The 9,625-nt window shown below is 47.0% G+C and overlaps 1 protein-coding gene across 1 annotated transcript in view; it reads right to left on the minus strand.

Moving 5' to 3' along the window:
- Window positions 1-9,625, minus strand: part of MIB2 (MIB E3 ubiquitin protein ligase 2) — a 103,050-nt gene that overhangs the window by 23,603 nt on the left and 69,822 nt on the right. The window lies entirely within an intron of this gene.

The following is a 9,625-nucleotide window of genomic DNA, read 5'->3' on the forward strand; positions in this document are numbered from 1 at the left end:
GAGGAGAACATGGTGGGATGGAAAGCAGAAGCAGAATCCAGATTCAGAAGTTTCCCTTTGGAATATTTCATCTGGGGGATGTTCCATGTTAGGAAATGTGTTGTTCATTGACCGGCATCTTCTAGGAAGGCAGGGTGGGCAGAGACCAGTAGGAGCATCAGTTTCACCTGGTTGCTCTGCTTTCACAAGCTGGTAAACAACACTGGATCAAACAAAGAAAACAAGGAGATCCAGGGCAATGCCAGCAACTGCTGCTATTCTTACTATTCTTATTATATAGAAGCCTCATGCCCAGTGTGACTCGGGAGTTCTAAGAAACAGAACAAAAACAGTGTTTTGTTTAATATCGGTGGGATTTGGAAAGCTTCAACCTGCCATCTTGATTCAAAATGGCGCCCAGTTAAGAACTCAAAAAGAGCCTGCCGGATCAGCCCAGTGGCTCATCTCATCCAGATACCTGTTCTCACAGTGGCTGACAAGAAGCTTGTGGCAAAGCAGCAAGCAAGATTTGAGGATTTTTCCCTCCTGGGGTTTCCAGCCAGAAGCATTGCTGCCCCCAGCTGAAGAGGCAGAACGTAAACATCATGTCTAGTAGCCATCGACAGCCCTCTCTTCCAAACGTAGCCGAAAACCAGCTCCATGATCTCAGGAAGCATCACGCAAAATTTGGATAAAACCAATGTGATTGTAAAAGGTTAGGTCCGCCATCTTGTTTCAAAATGGCTTCCCATTGTTTCTAAACATCAGTGATAACTGGCTCCTCGATCTCAGGACCGTTGTGCAAAATGTGGTTCACCTTAAGAGGTGTCCAAATGCACAGAAATTCAACAACCGTCCAAAATACGGATGCAGATTTTGATCTCTTCGATTTCAGCCCCACCTTTTACCAGAAGGTCCCAGGGCAGGTTACGCAACAAGGTGACAATGTGTTATGTACTGAAGTTCTCACCCTGGGCCAGCAGGCGGATACTGTAGATAGTTATGCAAATGAAGGATCGAAAGTGACGTTCAGTGATTGGATAGTTTTGTATGCAAATGAAGGATCGAAAGTGATGTTCAGTGATTGGATAGTTTTAGAAAGTTGCAACAGTTACATTGTTCTGGAGCTCTATATAAGCAGGCTGACTGAGCTCCTCAGTTCAGTTCTGTTCCAGCTTACAAATAAAGAGCTGCTTTGGAAGAATCGCTGTGTCGTCTGATATGTTCGCCCACAACTTAACACAATGCAAGGTTAAAAATCCACAAAGCAAAGTAGAAATATGAAGAACTGAAAGCAAATAATTTTGGGGTGGTGCCGAGTGACAGTGTGATATAGTGGTTAGAATGTTCGAATGAGGAATAGGGAGAGCTGAGTTCAGATTTTTGCTCAGCCAGGAGGTTGGGGGGTAGCCAGTCTGTTGCTTGAAGCAAAGTTCAAGATGGCACTCCCCCCCATACAAAAATGCATGCATATAAAGCAAAGTGGACAGGGAGAGAAAACTTATGTCAGTCTTAGCAAGGAGGCAGTGTTCTCCACTGCTGCAGCATAGGTATGGGGGGGGCAGGTGAGGCCAGGGGGTGTACATAGCTCTGTCCTCTGACAGAAGGGAACTCCAGAGGAACAGTTTGGTGGAAGCAGGGCTGCCACAATTGCTGTGTAGCACCTACAACTTGACTCCAGTTGCCTCTACCTAATGGTTGGGTTTGCCTTGACGAAGCTCAACGGGCAACTCTAGGCCAGTGGCCATCTCACAGCCTTGCCTACCTCACAGGGGCGTTGTGAGCACAAGAAACAGCGGGGAGCAAGATTTGTGCACTGCCCTGAGCTGCTGGGAGCAAGCTCTTGGTTTGAGGGGAACCACCAAACTCATTTTAACTCCCAGCTGATGCCCTGGAAGAGCAGAGTGTAGCTCTGAGACCTGGTGGGCATTGTAAAAGGTGCCGCCAAGCTGCTTGCAGGGAGGGGCTGGGAAAAAAGGGGGCTGGGGCATAGGAAGCTGCCCTCTGCCATTGTCAGACTGCTGGGTCCATCCAGCTCTGTGTTGTCTGCACTGACTGGCAGCAGCTGTCCAGCGTTTCAGATAGGACTCTCCCAGCCTGGCCAGGGAATGCTTGTAGCTCAGTAGCAGAGTGTTTGCCTTGCACCCAGAAGGTCCCAGGTTCGATCCCTGGCATCAGCAGCTAGGGTTGGGAGAGAAACCCTGGAGAGCTGCTGCCAGTCAGTGTGGGAAGTACAGAGCAAGATGGCCTGACCTATTATAAGGCAAGCTTCTTGTATACCTGCAGATGGCAGAGACTGAACCCGGGACCTTCTGCGTGTAAGGCTCTACTCGCTGATCTGCCTCCCTTTCTCCATCAGTGATGAGCCCTAAACTGGTGCCACCTCAGAGCAGGGTAAAAATAAAAAAAGAGGATTATAGGAAGCAATGAGGAGATATAAGAAACCATTACCCAGTTCTCTCCCTTGGAGTCTCCTTCAATCTGAGACAGGCAGAAAAGGCTGCAGTTTCCCTGGAGCAAGAGAAATGGCTTGCTATCCTTGGGCAGGTTAGGGTCATGCTCGCGCCAAGGCAAGGGTGGAACGGTTTTCTTTCAAGCCAGAGAGCACTTTCTTGGAAAGCAAAGCTCTCTCGTTCCCCTCGTGCTTTGAGGCAGAGACAGACACAGCTCCTAATATGAAGTTGAGGGATGCTGGCTCTGTTTTTTTTTTAAAAAAAAAAAGTCAGGAGAAGCGAGATGTTTGCTCTGAAGGCACGATAGCCAAAGAAAACCTCTGGTGTTTGAGCAGCGGGCATTGCAGCTGGGAGGTGTGTGTGCCAGGGGGAGAATCAGATGGAGAAAGGGACTTTGGGGGGAGCTTGTGTAGGTTTAGCAATTGAGAAAGATAGGTGGGCGCCTGGGAAAACAAGCCCCAATTCTCCTCCCTTGCAGGGAATTGATAAAAATTGAAAGGGTGGCAAGATGAGACTTGAATGAGGTGCAGCTTGCAGCCCCAGTGGGCAGAGATGTCTGAGCGGGGTTAAAAGCCTGGGCAAGCTGTCAAGGTTAAGTCTGCGATGTGGGCATAGGAGATGAGTGCTAAGCCTGAAGCACTCTTGCACAACATCCATCGCATAGGCCTGATGTGGCCCACCAGGCCTTTTGATCCAAATCACGAGGCCGTTTTGGCCAAGTCATGAGCCACAACATCATACGTGCACGGTGCTTTGCAGGCTTGGGCAATTAAGCTGCTAAAGAATCATGGGCATTTTTTTCTTTTTAAAGCCTATAATATAAGCATGGTCATTTAAAACAAAAGAAACTTAGATCTGGCCTAAGCATGCTTCAGAGAGAGGTGGTAGAATCCCCAGGTCAAAAGTTTACATCGTCAGATCGTAAGTAGGGGTTAGGCTTATCTTCCTAACCATAATGAGGACTAGGAACCTGCAGGCTTTCTTTAAAAATGAAAATTGATAACACTTTGCACTGCATTCTATCCCCTGATTCTATACCAGGCCGGGGCTTGCCCCAAAAGATGGAAAACAGCCCTGTCCTTAACTGAACCATGCTGTTACTTTCTCCATTTTTATTTTTATTTTATAAAGAGAGGCTGGCTGTGTTTAGATGCTTTGACACACAGCCATGGTAAATGGTATTACATAAGCTGCACAACAGGCTATTCTTAATTCTCCCTTCTTTAATGAGAGTTTCTACCTTCCCCCCCCCTTCTTTCAATTTTCACATCTGGCTGTTTGACTTGGCCGGTTCTCAATGATTGTTGAATCCAGCTCAATTTAATTTTGGCCCAAGGAGAGGGGAAAATATTCCTTGCAACCTCGCATGTCTTTTTCAGTCCTGTGTCAAGAAGCGAGATAGAAAAGACAGTGGGGAGGGAAGGTCATATGGAGTTATAAGAGAAAGGCCTGGGCATTGTGGTCATTTGTGGATGGAATTTGAGTCAGTTCCCCTTTACAGGTCAACCTACTTAAGTCACGCTTTCTGAAACAATAAACCAACTGAAATGCAACATTTCTTCAAAATTTGCAGTTCTCCGAATTTTGCAATGCCAAGTAACGTTTTGTTAAAAAACCGTGCACCCCATGGTAAAGTGTGCATTCAAAAATGCATACGCCAGTGAACGCAACATACAAAAATGTGTTATTTTTAGGGGACACTGCATGCTCAAAATGAGCACATCAGCCAACAATGCAGACAAATTTGTGTGTACGTCAGGAGAAAGTTGCATTAACACGCTGATGGGTTTGCGCGAGGACTAAGGAAGTCGATCAATCCACAAACCGATGTGGAAATGAAACTTAATATTGGAAACTGAGGGAACATGTCATGGAGGCAATAACAGTGCATTTGTGGTGGATATATACTGGACCGTCCCCACATAATTCTGCTTTATTAGTTGGTTCTGCAATACTTCCCGAATGTTGCCACACTATTTCACTACAGGACAACAAAAGTGGGGGCAGGGGAACAAGAACCCCTGGGAAATTTGTGGCACAAAAAGTTAGAGGATTTCAGCAGAAGTCACATCACACGCACTGATTGGAAACAAAGCGGTGGGTTGACCTCAAAACCTTTGCAGGTGGAAAGCAGCCCTGAAACTGTCCCTGACACCATTGCGAACACAAAGGAAAGCATATGGCTGGAAGGGCTGCAAAAGATAAAGAACAAAAATCTAAGGAGCAATGGAGAAAACGTCTTCCGTCAAGAGAATTCCAAGAATTTTAAAATTTGTTTGCGGGACAAGATGTCCCAGACAATTATGCAGATCCACAACTCACAAACAAATCTCTTTCTCTCTTTCGTCAATAGCAGCAGGCTCAAAAATATATCTGAGATTAGAACGGAAATGCAGACAGAAATTACAGAGAAAAACATCGAGACTTAAACCAGCTGCTTGCGGGGAACAGAAACACAGTTTATGTCTTTGATTCACTGCCCTGTTTGCAACCACAGCTATCTAAGACACCTCTAGCAGCTCATATGCAGGCAAGGAGGCAAGTCTGCTGCCCCCTGGTGTTTCTCCCTAGGAACTGGCATTCAGAGGTAACCTGCTCCTGTACAAGGAGGATCCACTCTTAACCATATACTTAGCTGTTAATAGTTGCTGGCAGACCTACTTACCATTCAAATGTATTTCATCTTTGTTTACATGATTCGTTTAATCATTGCTAGCCCTACCTGGAACCTTCTGCATTCAAGAGAGATGCACAACCACTGAGGTTTGCTTTTCTTCAAAGCTCCATCCAGCACAGCCTCCTTTCTGCTAGAATGATGTTCCCAGAAAACGTTCACAAGCCAAGGCATGAAGGCAACAACGTACTCATATTGTTCATTAGCAGTACATGCTATTTACCCATATACTGCCTCTGATGCTGGAGGTTCCATTTAGTCATCATGGCTAGCAGTAACTGAGAGAGAGATATGCTGATTTTCCAATCCCATTTTAAAACTGCCCAGGCCGGAGAAAAAAAGTGTTACATGGGCAGGACACAATTAGACTCGCATACATTTCTCTCAATTCACAAAAAAGATTTCCTCCTAAGGAAAAGGTTGGTGGTCTTTAAGAAGCTACTTTACAGGTACAGTGGTACCTCGGGTTACATATGCTTCAGGTTACAGACTCTGCTAACCCAGAAATAGTACCTCGGGTTAAGAACTTTGCTTCAGGATGAGAACAGAAATCTTGCTCCGGCGGCGCGGTGGCAGCAGGAGGCCCCATTAGCTAAAGTGGTGCTTCAGGTTAAGAACAGTTTCAGGTTAAGAACGGAGCTCCGGAATGAATTACGGTAAGTACTTAACCCGAGGTACCACTGTAGTGAGGATTACAACCCTGGTCTCCCAGGCCCTAATCTGACATTCTAACCACTGACTCAGTTCTGAACATTGGGATTTTCTGCTCCAGCATCTGTTTTTCATCAAACTTCTCCAACATCCCTTCCATTTACCTGGGCATTGGGCCCAAGCTAGCACCCTCACTCCCTTCTTTGCTACTTATTTCTCAAGGTAGGCCACGACTTTCCTCCTCCTCCTCCTTGGCTCATCGCAGTGCAAAGGCCGAGAAGCCAGCGGAACTCTCAAATCTGTTTCAGCAAAATAAAGCCAACAAACATCTATCTGGAGGAAATGCAGGTGGTCACTATTCAAAGGTGGCATTTTGTGCTTCCGAAGGGATGCCGCTGCACGACTTTCCCCTAGGAAAGCCAAACATAAAAGAGAATGGGCTGTGCCCAGAGGAGGAAGCAATCTTTTCCAATTCTAAGTCTTTGTAAGACTTATCAATGACATTTTTAGGCCGCCCCCAGGACCGGATAAATAAGCCAGGCTCCCCCAGATGCGGCCCACCTTGACATTAAAAAGAGAAACCTTTGGCAAACTTGAAAACGCAGCGAGAGCCGGAATCATCCAACCCACAAAACATCGAGTTCCCGGGGCTTTGTAATGAGCCTTCCAGGGCAGGACCTGCTTGATCGCACCACGGGTTTTTCCGTTCTACAAAAACCGAGCAGGGAGGAGATTCTCCCTCCCTTCCTCTTCACAGCAGGCTAACCCCGACTTCGCCTGCCCTTCACAGCTGGGCAGAGAAAGGGAACTACTTGTCCGTGGTCTCCGAACACTCTGCGCTTGTTCACTCAAGCTGCACATCTTAGCATTGGGCTAAGTGATGGAAGAACAATTTGCTGCAGGTTTGGCCAGGGATGGAGACGGCAAAGGGAAGAGCTTGCAAAACCAGATGCAGTCGACACCCGAGGGCTGCCCCGGACCAATGTCTTTTCGTGCAGCGTGTCATTGGCACATTGGTGGCGGATTTGACCAGATTCATAGGAGGGGCTCTCCGAGGGTCATCTAGTCCAACCCCCTGCAATGCCAGATTCATACAGCCCCATCCACACATCGTTCCGCTGCATTAGCTGTTCGGTGATGCTCCCCCGATATGATCGCGGACGACAGGGGCGTTCTTGCACTCTGCCATAATCACTTACGTTTATTACGCACCCTACGCCAAAAAGGCCCCAGGGTTGTTTGCAAGCATTTAAAATTCAGATTAAAACAAATTGCAGTCACAGGAAGAGAGCAGGTGCTGAAAATGTATGTCCCTCAGGTGTCAAATGCTAAGGTTGAAGAGGCACAGTTTACTTATGTTACTGAAATTGTGTAATTTATTAGATATTATATTATGATGATGTAGCAGCAGTAAGCCTTTTTAGCATGTAAATGGCAAATAAATAATAGAATCATTAAGTTGGGAGGGACCTTGAGGATCATCTAGTCCAGGGGTTGGCAACCTAAGCCCCATGGGTCACAAGTGGCCCACGGGGGTCGTTTAACCGGCCCATGAGCTGCCCCCAAAACGAGCCACCCACTCGGCGAGTCCCCACGCGCTGCGATAAACTGTCGCAGCGCGGCACAGGGACTCCCACGGCGCTGGAAATCGCATCTGCAGAGACACAGGAAATTGTGTCTGCACAGACGCATGTCGGAAATCGCGGGGGCATGGAGTGAACTGGCCCAGGCGACGCCTGATTCTAGTCCAACCCCCTGCAATGCAGGAATATGCAGTGCTCCCTGCAGGGATTGAACCTGCAACCTTGGCATTATCACCACCACGCTCTAACCAACTGAGCTATCCAGGCTCAGCGTGGTGGGCCGTCCTCCTGGCCCCCTTTCAAAGCTCTCTCACAACTGCAAATTCCATACAATATAATTAACACTTCCTGATTTTGCCTTGTTTTGCTCTTTGTTGGGTGGCTCAAGGAGCTGCTCAGGCTACAGAAGCCTCTCATTGCCACCCAAAGCACAGAAAACCTTAACTAGCCACCTTTCTGAGATTTCAGCCATGAGGGCTAGAAACTTAAAAAACACCCACCCACAAACTCAATATCATCAAGGCAGCTGAATTCTGCAGTCAAATGCCATACACAGTGGTAGGGAAAAGAAGACAAAACACTCACCTTGCCATGTGTCCAAGTCAACCCATCTCACTGATATTGTCCGGAGTGCTTCAAAAGGAGCAAAGGCACTGGTGTTTGTTAAACCTGGACGTCATGCCAACCATGGTTTATTGTGCCATTCTGGAGGCAGAGGGTATGGTTCAGGATCCTCTGCTTGGTTAATAGCCATGTACGGTCCCATACTTCCAAACCTATTGCCATGTGGTTAGTTCCACAGAATAAGAGTATGAATTAACCCCCCCCCCATAGGGGAACCTCTTGTGAATGAAGTATCCCCAAAGAGGGCATGGACAGGTGGCTGGCTGGCTGGCACCAGGAAATGAGCACCCTACGCTACCACATTTTACTGCAGGCCCCCTTTTATCAAAATACACAGAGTGGTACCTCGGGTTACAGACACCTAGGGTTACAGACACTTCAGGTTACAGACTCCGCTAACCTGGAAGTAGTACCTCAGGTTGAGAACTTTACCTCAGGATGAGAACAGAAATCACGCGGCAGCGGCGGGAGGCCCCATTAGCTAAAGTGGTACCTCAGGTTAAGAACAGTTTCAGGTTAAGAACGGACCTCCGGAAGGAATTAAGTTCTTAACCAGAGGTACCACTGTGTAACACTCCTACTCTGCTTGTGAAACATACAGCCATTAAGGGATTTTGGGATGCTTTGGACGACGTAATTCTGTCTGTGTGGTGTTTACAAGAAGTCCCAAGAGGCGCATGAGACGAGGGCAGAGCTGAGGGAGAGAAGGGAAACAGGGCTATTCCATTACCTCTGCTGAGAAACCAGCTGTCTTTGGACCTCCCTCAACTTTGTCCTCAAGGCAAGTGTCCAATCAGGCTACCTGAGCAGATTTTATCCCAGCCGGCCATCATAGTAATTTTCGACATTGGTGCCTTGTGTTCCTCCTCCCTCACCAGTCCTTTTTCCTTGTGTGTCATGTATTTCAGATTGCAAGCTCCAGCGTTCAGGGACTGTCTCAGAGCAAACTGGAAAAATCAGGAGAGTGCACCTTTTGGAGCTCCAACTAAAATACATAATAAAAAAACAGTAGCCCCCCCATCGCTAAAATCCTCTGCAACACGCAGAGACCAACAGCAAGGCAAGCCTAGCAAAGAGAGTCCCTGGGAAGTTTTGAAACAAGGTTCAACAAATGCCTTGCACATTTCCACCAGACCTGTGTCAGGATCTGCTTGACCCTGAAAGCAAAAACACTCAGTAACATTAAGAGTTCGGAAGAGCATGGCTGACTCAATTTGGTACGTTGCAGCAACCCTTGGTTTTCCAACACACAACTGAACTGTGGCTCAGAGCAGCTAGCTGGCTTTCATTCTCAGCCCCCATCCCAACCTACCCAAAGCATAATAAATTATCCTTCTTTCTCTGGAAAGGGACTGTTGTGTTTGCTGTGGCTTGTCAACGTTCAGTTCACACCAAACCCCAGATTAGGCTCCCTTTAACCACAAGGACAATGTTAAACACCTGAATCATTTGCACTAGGCATGGCCGGGAGGTGGGATATGGAAAATGTCTTAAATCAAGGGTGGGATGGAGGGGGGAAATTGTTTCTCAATTCATTTTCCATTTTTTATTGTAATTTCTCGACTTTTAATAGAACTCTCTCATTAGATTGTGTGTGGCATTTTGGGCATTTTGAAGAAATAAAAACATTTGCACTTCAACATAGAAGAATATTTCTGTTT

The sequence above is a fragment of the Podarcis bocagei genome, assembly GCF_964188305.1.
Source record: "Podarcis bocagei genome assembly, chromosome: 7".
Classification (NCBI taxonomy): domain Eukaryota; kingdom Metazoa; phylum Chordata; class Lepidosauria; order Squamata; family Lacertidae; genus Podarcis; species Podarcis bocagei.